We start from the raw sequence: 12,642 nt of genomic DNA on the forward strand, positions 1-12,642 counted from the left end.
GGTTATAGTATTTAATTTATCTAAATTGCAAAACGAAAGGATTTTTAAACTACTCAAAAAACCGTTTTTTTTAAACATTGTCTTGGAATGTTGATATTTTAGTAAGGTGGAGGGGGAACTTAAACTTTATTAACGTAAAAATAAGATAAATATAAAAAAAGATAAGTAAACCTAGTTATATTAAAATCGGATGTTTAAGTTAATAACCTGTATGTATGATTCTCTGTACTTGTAAGTGCTGGAGAATAATACTTTAGATACCAATACGAAAATCACTCTATTACCTTTCTTTAAGTATTTATGTTTCGAGATCGTATATTCGAGAATTTTATCAAATGCATCGTATATTATAACTATATGTAAAATGTGCATATAATGTAATGTTTTCAATCAATACAAAATTGTATATTAAATGCCTTACCTGACCCGCAGTTGTCTCTGCGTTATGTTGTAGAAGTTTTAGGTAACTCAAAGTAATTACTCAAAATACGCGAGTCGAAATAATTAAACACACTGATCATTTCTCGTCACAAGGAGTGCAATTTTCGCTCGTAGGTTTCGGTATTAGGTGGTTGTTACTGAGATTACTGGTGCTTATCGCTTATGTATTAGTTTAAGCGACAACACGGTTATGCTGACCAAAAAATGGAAAGAGGCTTTATCAAAAGGTATTTGCGCATCCTGGAAGAAGATTTTCTTCGTCGACAAAGACCTTTTTCGACCATACCTTTTCTCCCCGGTAACATATAAGAAAGCCACATGCCCTACATTTTACTGTTGCAGGTAGGTACATGCCGATTTCAATTCGTGATTGTACAATATAGATTGTCCTTTTCTATCTGTGACAAAGATGATCTTATTACGGATGTTCGATTTCTATTCTGAAATTTAAAGTAGGTATTCATAAATATCATATTATTCATACTGTATTACACTTTTCAATATTTTATTTTAGTCACTTATACTATATCATAAATACATAATACATATATAATATACATATTACATAATAATATAATATTATAGATAATAATTAATAACTAATTACAATTTGTAGGTTAGTGTAGGTTAGTTGTAGGAATTTCCGGTAGACGGCAATAATTACACTCGTCGTCTGTCTACATTACGTACATCATCGGATTGGCGGCCTTCGATATCGATCAGTTATTAATAAGTTATAAGTTTATAACATACTAACCATATTGTCATACTCACTTCGAAACTGCATTATCATACATTTTATTGGTGATTTTACTGTATCCATTAATTTACAAACCACGGGAGAAGGGAAACTTTTTAATAACTAATAATTTATTTTAATTCTTTTGAAATGTTATTACTTATTAGTAATACACTAATACATTTGTAGGTCAGATAATTTATTTTTTGTACCTACTATTTCAGGGGGTGTTTAAACCCCTAAACCCTCCCTGCGTTCGCCCCTGATTACCGCTATGGACCACAGGTTCACAGCATCATAAGCTGATGATGATTAAATATAATATCTTCGATATAAATGATAAATGATAACATTCCCGTTGGCTGTGCTCAGACTTCTATACTAACTAAATAATTTACTCTTATAGCGTTAGACTAGGTTATGCACCAGTGCATATTCTTATGTTCCATCGGCAAAACAAATGTGCATTGATAGTGGATTTTTTTATATTTCCCCTCAATGCACTGTGCCAGTTTTTTACACCCAGTGCAATGATAATCGCACGAGCTCACGAATAAGTATCATGATAAGTACCACAATACCAATTAAATATTTTATGATCTTTATACATCAGTTGTAATTAGTATAGATTTTATGTTTCATCTACATTTTCACCAGCCAACAATGGATGATAATCAGTGAACTGTAACAGTGCCACATTGATGGAAAACGCTATTATATTATTTACATTTTTATCAGTGAAGCTCACACGGGGACGACCGACATTTTGTTGGTTGGCATATACACAAAATGTATAAGGATTCCTTATTAAGGAATAAATAAAATTATATTTTTTAAAGGTGAAATATAATAATAATGACAAAATGATCTATATGAAATATATTTTGTTTTTATGATAAACAACAGATCTATAGAAATAATAAAATACAATACAACATCAATTAATATTTACCATAAGGTATAAATACATATATGATATAGCATACTGTTTGCCAACCAAGAAAATGGCGGAATCCGGCTTCAACTAATGCCCGGAGTTTCTTATCTATAGTTAATATAAAAATCTGTGAAACTGTGATATGTTAGTTGTAACCTTTTCGAATTTTTATACCATATTTAAATCAACTATCAACTTATATTCCATATAGAGTATAGACATATAGTATCGATTATGCAGGGGAACTACTTAATCTAACCGGTTTATTAAAAAAAAGAAGGAAATTAGGAGCCTAAGAGCTAAGACCTAACCGTTTTGCTGTACAGTAAGGTTGTTGAGTAATTCACTGTAATCAATGGATAGGTACAAAAAAACGCTTTAAACAAAGACAATCTGCTGTCAGACTATAGCAATAACAATATTAATGTACCTATTATATCATAGCATATTTTAACATACTAAGTACGGGGCACTAGTGCCCCCCAGTGATATTTTAATGCTACCCACTGGTGGGTGATCGTGCCACACTGCCACTGACTAATACATTCTCATAACGACCGATAGGTACCAATGTCAATTATTATGTATATAATATATATGTATAAAGAACATAAAACTATTTTAAGCTTTCGACTCTTGTATAGTTTATCCCATACTATATAATAAACAATAATAATATTTTATTGAATGTAGAACATGTCACATGCTCACAACTATTTTGTCGGAATTGTTTATATTATATACCTATTGATAATATAAATTATACGAATAGATATAGTTGTACTGATGTAGTACGAAAATAGTACACGTAATTTTAACAATTCTATCAATTTCTTCGGAAGTCGTCGATCGTCACCGTAAATTGAAGGATGGGTGGAAATAACATGCTATATTACAACATTTCTAATTTTCTACATATTTTGAATATATTTTCGTCCTGTACTACTGATGAAAGACAGGCGAGGCGACCATACACTGTATAGGTAAATTTTATACTACTTTTATACAATTGTAATTGTTTAGAAGTATTCATATTTTATAGCATTGTTCTGTGATTGAAATATCAAATACTTATACTCGTCCAGAGCCGGATTGGATAGTCTCAGCCCTTCGAGAAATATTTTTCAATCGGTCCGTAATTTGCTATAAAAACCCATATTGGACGAATTTTATTATTAATAAATAGTAATGATCTTATCCTGTTTGTTGACTGTATACCTAGTGTATACTATTATAATATAGCTGTCATTAAAATGCTAAGTTTCTGGAATCTAAAGAGAAAAGAAGGAAACTACCTGACCCAGAGCTATACCAGAATCAAGAATTTATACAAACATATTTTTTCCATAGATTCAAACATATAATTTAAAATTTTAACACGTATTTTTTTAAATACAGATATTGATAGAAATATATATACTCTGTTCTACTTATTTTTTATCAAGTTATATTATTGAAAAATCGGTTATTTTGATATAATAATAATATCTCAAATTCTCAATAAATAAACCTATATACAACTTGTAGATGTATTTTTCAGTAGAGTACAGTTAATAAATCTATATCAAAATTGTTGAGATAGGAGAGTTGATTTTCTTTCTTTGGTAGACAATTTTATTGAAGTGCCACCCAGTGAAAATTACTTAAAATATGCTCTGTATGATATATTATTTATATCGTTATAAAAGTAATTTATTTTTATATAATATACCAATATAGTAGTTATGTTAACACTTCTTAATTGTATGTAAAATATTATTAAGGTAAAATAAGAACTTTAGTAGAAAATCAAATTCGTGGTATAATCTTATCAATAATAATTATATATAAATACATTTTAAAAATGTATGTAATAATAATAATATCCGCTAACTCACCAGCATCTGATGAAGAAGGAAGACCCACCCCTATGTACCAGCTACGGTACTCCTCTCTCAATAAAACACATCATAACTGAATGCCTCTCATACGAAACGGATAGACGGGAAGCAGGCATCTCAAACATCCTATCAGAAGCCCTCCATCCAGACAACATAAGACAAATAATAACCTTTATTACTAAGTCCAACCTTATAAATAGTATTTAATATGTAACTTATATAACATGTGTTATATGTTATATCAAGGGTAGGGTGTCAGCACTGTTAGAGGAGCATGTTGGTGACCAGAGGTGGCCATATGCAGTCAGTCGACGTCTCGCGAGTGTTTTTAACACACATGGTCAGCTTCGGGTGCTGGCACTTAATAGTTAGATTTATTTCCTTATATATTTGTTTTCATTATTATGTGCAATAAAGTGACTTTTATTTAAACTAATATATATATATGAGTTGCGTTATTTTATGAGTGTGAGATTACACATGTAAATAATTTAGAGTTAAACTCATTGTTGCCAATGGCCATAGTTACCGAGGCTTAATTCAAAACTACCAAATAATTTATTAAATGCCATGTAAAAAAAAATGTGATTTACAAAAACTAGTGCAAGCACCTTCATATCAGAGTTTTTATTAATTATTTAGATTAACAAAAATATCCAGTTAAAACATATTTTTCGAAATCATAAATACAACAATTCAAATCTTATTTTTAGCTGCTTCTATTGGCGTTATTGCATTGTTGCCTCGAGTGAATGAATGAGACATTTATAGTCTATTTCAGTATTATTTTTTATGAAGTCTCGATTCTTTCAAACATAACCTCTCGAATACGCTAAGTAAAATCATGGTAATATACCATGCATATATTATGAAAATAATACAAGCCAATACTTAGGCACATCCATATAGGCTATATTTAAAAAAAAAAACCGTTTATAAAAAAAGTGGAAGAGTGGGTACCATTCTGCGGTATAGTAGATGTCTTAGAGGGGTTGTAAAATTTAAGTTTTCAGTCCAAAATGTTACAAACAATATAAAATGCTCATTGGTTCATCAGAAACAAAATCTTTCGCACTGACTTTAAACTTTCCACAATTAAAACTTACATTTTGATTCTTAGCGAAGCGACGAATGTATTGATTTTATAAAGATGTTTTAGATTCTGAACGAAGTGATGAATGTATTGATTTTACAATGATGTGTGTTTTTTTTGTGTCTGTGTACAGCATAATTAGTCGAAATAATACTTCGATTTCAAACTTTGGAGGTGGTTTCCGATGTAAAATTGAAGATCCTTGGTGCATTATAAAGGTCAAAAGTAAACATTTTCCAACAGTTTTCAAAAAAATCGAGAAAAACAAAAAAACAATGACAGAAAAACTGGAATTTTTACGCAAAACCAGTTTTCGACAAAATTGATTTTTTATATGGTTGTAATTCAAAAACTAATCACTGTAAATACTTGAAATTTTCACCAACCTAATGTTTATGTTAGTGTTATATATTATACAGTTTAATTTTCAAAAAGTTTTGACTTTTTTGAGTTATTTATAGACCATTGAAATTTTCGATTTTTTGAGAATTTTTTTTTGAAGTGTCGGTAAAAAAATGTTGGACGACCAAAAAAACTTGAAAATTTAATACAAGGTTCCTTATAAGTTGTTCTTATTGTAGCTAAAAAAAAATTAAAAATCGTTAGTCACAATTTTTTTTTATAAGCGTTTATAGTTCAAATTTTTACGAAATATGTTGAAAACGAGAAAATTTTCAAGTAATTTTGAAGTTTAAAAATCATAAAATTTGTTCTGTTTATAACTAAGGATTAAAAATATAACAGTAAGTTTTCCATAAGTTTTCCTTCAAAAAGCTATAGAAAAAACTCAAAGCGTCGTTATAGGAAAAATTTTAAGTGAAATTTTATTGAATTTAATTGAATTTTAAATTTTTTCGAAATAGCGAAACAATAACGATTTATCCTGAAATAAATTTAAATATTTGTGATTATTCAAAAAGGATAAGTTGCAGATACTTGAAAATTTTACCAGTTATTTAGATTGGCATTTTCTTTACATGATTTAATTTTCAAAATATTTTGACTTTTTTTGAGGTATTTATAGACAACTGAAATTTTCAATTTTTCTGAAAAATTTTTTTTGAAGTGTTGATAAAATTTTTTTGGCCCTATCAAAATACTTGAAAATGTAATACAAAGTTCCTCATAAGTTATTCATATAGTGATTAAAAAATTACAAAAATGCATTGGCACGATTTTTTTTTATTAGCATTTGAAGTTCAAATTTTGACTAAATACATAAAAATTACGGCAAATGTTCAAATTATCTTAGATCGAAATTCATAAAAGTTTTTCTTTTTAATTCTAAGATTTGAGAATTTAATACAAGGCTCATAATATAGTTTTGCAATAGCAGTTGAAAAATAAAAGAAATATATAGCCACATTTTTTTTTTTACATGCATTTATATTTTAATTTTGACAACATACGTAAAAATCACGAAAATTCGAAAATTATTATAAGCTAGAAATTCATAAAAAACTTTCTTTTTAAATCTAAGATTTGAAAATTAAATACAAGATTCCTTACAAATTTGTCAACCTTTATCACAAAAAAAATGTCCACCGGAAATTCAAATTAAATTTTTATTAGCATTTGAATTTCAAATATTGACAAAAATTTGTCAAAACCATGAATATTTGCAAATTATTTTGTAGTTCAAAACTCATAATATTGTTTGTATTTATATCTAAGGTTATAAAATTTAACACTAAGTTTTCCATAAGTTTTGCTTCAAATAGTTATAGAGAAAATTTGAAGCGTCCTTATAGGAAAAATGTTTTGAGCGTTTGAGTTTTAAATTTTTATGAAATCATATGTAATGATAACGATTTATCCTCAAACCAGGTATATGGTATATGTATATCTATCATAATATAAGGTATTATGAATTATGATAACTACACTAATTGATTAACCATGCCATATGCAAAATGCGTCTTAATTGAAAAATCAAATATTTGTTTCAAAATAGAATATATGACAATATTTAAATATAATATATCCTAGACTGACAAATCATCTCCGTTCAGAATCGTTTTTCGTATACAATGATACCTATCATTGCATTCAAATATAATCCCATCCATTACAATTACAGTAACCTACTGTACAGCAGAGCGACATCCACGACTTACCCGCTTTTTTATTTTTATTTTATGTTATCGTGAACTACTTATATAGTAGTCAAATAATGGTTCAATTTTCAACTTCGGTATTTTTTCCTATATAAAAGTGAATCTAATTGATGCATTTGGGAAGTCAACATTAAAAATACTCTGTTGTTTTCAAAAACGCCGGAAGAAAAATTAAAAACAACCAGATTTTTTTAGCTAAATAGGTTTTCGACAAAATCTGTTTTAGTTTTTGGTGTAACTCTAAAAAAAATTATCGTAAATATATAAAATTTTCTCATAATATTTATACAAAAATTTTCTATACACCATAAAATTGTCAAAATATTTAGTCACATGTCAAACTATTATTTATAGACGTATGTAGTTTTTTTATTTTTATTAGATTTTGTGTTTAAACTTATCTTTTTTTTATAGATATTTTAAGTTAAAATTTGAACGAAAATATAATAAGAAACCAAGAATTGCGATTTTAGTTCTATTTTTTTGTAATTAACAAATATTATTTATGGGTTCTTAAAATTGTTAGATTCTAATATTATAATTTATATAAATTATTTATACACACAAATATATTGAGACGATATTTGAAATGCAATTTTTCAATAAAAATTAATTTGACTTACTACAGTAGTACTAATACAGTAATGCCTATTGCCTGATAGTAAAATAAATTATTTTAATCACAATAACAGTATATCATAAAATATACCTAGTTAGTACTTAGTAATACTATATTGCATATGCTGTCAGACGGTTTTCATTCAAAATCGTTTTTCGCCTAACCTACAATGGTTTTAATTATTAAATTCAAATTTAACACATCCATTACAGATTACAGTGACTCTCTAAACAGATTGGTGCCCAATGTACAGCAGGCGTTATCCGCATAACCACCTTTTTAGCCTTAGATATACAAAAAATCAAAATTAATTTTGTCAAAACTAACCAGTTTTGCATAAACATTTTTCCTTAATTGTTTTTTTCCCCGACGCGTTTTAAAACAATTGTAGTTTGTATTTCTTTTGACCCCTAAAGTATCGATTAGATTCACTTGACCACCAGAAAATACACTAAACAATATTATTAATTCTTAGAAACAATTTTATCGTCATTTAAATTGAATATTATATTGGAATAATTGCATTGACCAACGGAAAGTACGGTTTATAAAAATATGTAAACAATTATTGTGCTATTACTTGTTTGATTCTGCAATTATTAATTTCACAACTCTTAGCTATTATTTCATTTAACTTTTAAATAGTTAGGTACCTTCTGAAATACTAAAATATGTATGCTCATTTCTTGAATTTAAATTAGGTACCCACAATCTATAGCAAATATATTTTTAATATTTTACGATTCCTCAAAACAAACTTAATTGCATATTTTATTTATTAATATTCATGTTAAAGTCAGATTTAAGTTGTTTTCAATACAATTTAAATAATACATCCCTACCCAGACAGACGACAGTAGTATAAATATAATATATATATATTACTCAGTACATTACACACTCTACGTATAAATTGAAAACTAAAATATTGTATGAAATAATTATAATATGTCATACGCTTAAACTTTTTTTTTTAAATAATTCATTAATTTAAATATCTTGATTAATCGAGGTAACTAACCTATATGTAGATTATTATATTTCATATAAACATATAAGTATTAGACAGACAAAAACAACTAAAGTCTAAAGAAAACTACCAATTCCATGTAAAGCAATGGCATGTGTTTTACGAAAAACTAAAACATATTTTATAAGAATACTCAAATAACGCACGTGTGGTTCTGCAGAAGATCATTTATCCATAAATAAGTCGTTGTTAGTGCTCAAACACCTGGTCAAAATCGTGTACGATAAGCTTCATTAACTCAAACTGTCTCTCTAACTACTTTGGGTAAAAATAAATTAAAATTTTTAAACGTATAACATTAGTCTGTAGGTACATACTTAATCAGTGTTAATCCGAGTTTAAGTGCTGGTAATAGCAATAGATAGATATATAATAATAACCAATAACTATTGCTTTGTGTACCTAAATCTAAATATGTGCCTACTGCCTACTCTATGAAAAATAACCAAGACTTCATTTTCACAAAAATTTTCTAAAAATAAAATATTTTGAATTCTAAAAGTGAAATGTGATATCGAAACTTGAAATACATAGATGCCTTTATAGAGTGAAATCAGCAAAAAGAATTTCGAAAATATTTCTCTACATGTAGATTATACCTGTAGGTATAAAATATTACAATGCAGTCAGCTGTGAGTTATATGTTGTTATTGTTGTATATTTCAGTATCCGACAAAACAACAAAACTCTATACAAAGGATCTCACGAGACTTCCAAGAACTATTTATTTAATAAATAAAGGCGTATATAGTATATATATAATATGTACGTGGGAATGCGGGATATCAATGTTTTATCGACAAAAACAACTGCTTCTGTTCGTCGTTCGTCGATACCTAATATATACAGAGTGATTCGCCGAGCATTGTTCATCCCCGTATTTTTTCCATCGATATTGAATTTATACAAATTATGATTTTAAGTTTTAAAACTATATATATTTTATATTATTAAGATTTGTTATAATACTTAAGAAATGTATAATAAAGGTAGTAGTTACTTGTATTTCGGCGTATATGCCTGGTTCAAAATTCGAATGAATAGGCAGTTCCCCAGTTTATTAAAATACTTATACTGGTATAATAAAATAATAGGTCTTAAAAATGCAGGTTTTAAAAAATATATTAAGTATGTATACCTATAAGTATATAAGTTTTAGTTCATTAATCTTGCCCAATTTTAAAAATTATTTATGTTGATAGATTAATATTAATTACCAATTACTAAATTCTTCCAAACTCGTTATTATGTACCTATTATCCTTGTTCCTTGGAGTATAGCTCACTCCAAAACTACTAGTATGAATTTTGATTTTGATACGCCAACATTTTCAGAAAAAATATTTGTGTGAGAGGGGTTCTGATTAAAAAAAACAGAAGTTTGTACTGCATTATTGATGAAAATATTTGGGAAGCATGTTTGGTATCATCCTGTACACTCATACTCGTGTAATACTACATACCTAATATAGAGCGAATACAATTAATACATGTAATCTGAAACCAGCATTTCATTCTTTTCCAAAAAATAAAATATCAAACTATCGGAAAACACCGGTGTAGTTTATCATCACGTAGTGGTAGCATTATATTTAAGACCATTTGGCCAAATTCCAAAAGTGCAACTCTATGATCCCTATATTTAAATTTAATAATATATAATTCTGTGCATCACATTTAAAAAAATTAACACTCTGAGCACTAACTATAGTTATCTGCTTCCGGTTTTATTTTCAATCATTGCTATGCGTAATAACTAAATAAAACACAAAAACGCCTATATAATAAGTTATGTGCAGTGATTTTTTTTAACAAAACACCAGATTCATCAATACAATACAGCATTATTTTTCTCACAATTTAACATTTTTTTTAGATAAATTATAATTATATGACATATTATATTTTATTTTATTCGACCAAAATTTAGTTTCATTTAAAAATCGATTTTTTTTTATACAAAATATATGATGAATTAATTCCAACATAGTTTAAAAGTGATATATTCACAGAATATGCATATGAGCTTTTGCTAGACATGAAATAACCTAAAAAATATTTTGGCTCTTTTTGTGCAATTTATGATTTTATGAGTAGGTAGGTGTTTTAATTTATTGACTTAATAAGTTTTTTCGATTTATGTACCTTATTCCTACGATAAAATGATAAAATGATACAATTATTATTATTTTTGTAAAAAGCTTGAAAATGCCATACAATGTTTTTCATAAATTGTTCATATACCATTTAAAATACATAAAAAATACATGTTATAGTTATAATATATATTATTTTAATTTTTTAAATTCCAATTTCACGAAAATTTTCAAATTTACTAAAATTTGCAAGCTATTGTATAGTCGACGTGGAAAGTAGTATGGTTCTAGGGAAACTACTGAATGAGAAATTAACAGTATTTAGTAAATTACTATTGATAAGCGCAAGTCGATAATTGATTAATAATTATTCAAAATATTATTTTTTGGAAGATTCCATTAAACGTAAATAAACCGAAATACAATGAATAAAGCTGTTGTACTTGGAATAGATATTATTGATCGGCAAGTAATTAATGAAGAACCACATTCACGCACGTTAGTTATTATCCCTACAAAAAGGACATTGTCAAATTGGCCATTTGCGTTAATGGGTCCAATAAGTGCATTTGGTGTCATTGAGTATTCTAAAGTTAATCAAGATCGTCGGCAGTTAAACCTATATATTATTATCTATTAAAAATATATCATTGGAAGTCTCAGTCTGGGACCATTTTTCATAACTCATAGAACAAAAAAATCTCATATAATGTTATAAACCACATCCTGATAAACCACAAAAAACTTTACTCAAATATAAACAACCATTATTGTAACTAACATATTTATCTTAGGCCTACAGATAAATCATTTTATTGAGCAATTAAACTTTATGGTAATAAGTAAGACTCCTAATTTATATTTTAGTATACTTTGGTAAATGAAAATTGCATAGATTTTTTGTTTTTACCAAATATTAAATATAGGTCTAAATTTCTAATATTATATCAAAATATTAAATATTTTATTTGTTGAAACCAATGTCTAATGGCAACCATTAAAAAAAAATTATGAATCAAAATTAAACTACTATAATAGGTATGAGAGTGTGAGCCACTCTATATACCTAGTAACCATTAAGGATTATTATAATAATTCATAGCAATAATCTAAAACATAATATACTTATATGCAATGATTTATTGGTATGTAATATAAGATTCAAGGTAAATATCCTGTATATCCGGATGCATCTTAGTTTCGAATTTGTATCCGATGCATTAGATGTATGTCGATTCGCTGCAGTAAAATACTAAAATATATAAAAAATAATATAATATATATATATATATATATATATACATACATATATATATTTACTAGGTATCTAAATTATTAAGTTTTATCTTATAGTTTTATTACGAACAATATTTGCAGTAGGTACCTATAGCATACATACTTTGTGTAAACATAGTAAATATTAATTTCCTGCCTACAATAGTTTATGTACTCTATAGGTATACTATAGGGTTGCCAGATCGCCAAACCGGGACATCATATTGAATAACCTTTTTTTTTTCGTTTAATTTGTTTATTATTATGTTCAATTGTAATTGTTGAGCTATATCATAGTTTAATACTAGAAGCTAATAAAAATTAAAAATTAAAATAGTAAAAGCATTTTTTTTGTATAGTTATATGGAAATTAATAATATCCCATATTTTAATTGATAAATGTATTAACCAATACA

The sequence above is a fragment of the Diuraphis noxia genome, unplaced genomic scaffold (genome assembly GCF_037042655.1).
Source record: "Diuraphis noxia isolate RWA-SAM2 unplaced genomic scaffold, SU_Dnox_SAM2 contig0004, whole genome shotgun sequence".
Classification (NCBI taxonomy): domain Eukaryota; kingdom Metazoa; phylum Arthropoda; class Insecta; order Hemiptera; family Aphididae; genus Diuraphis; species Diuraphis noxia.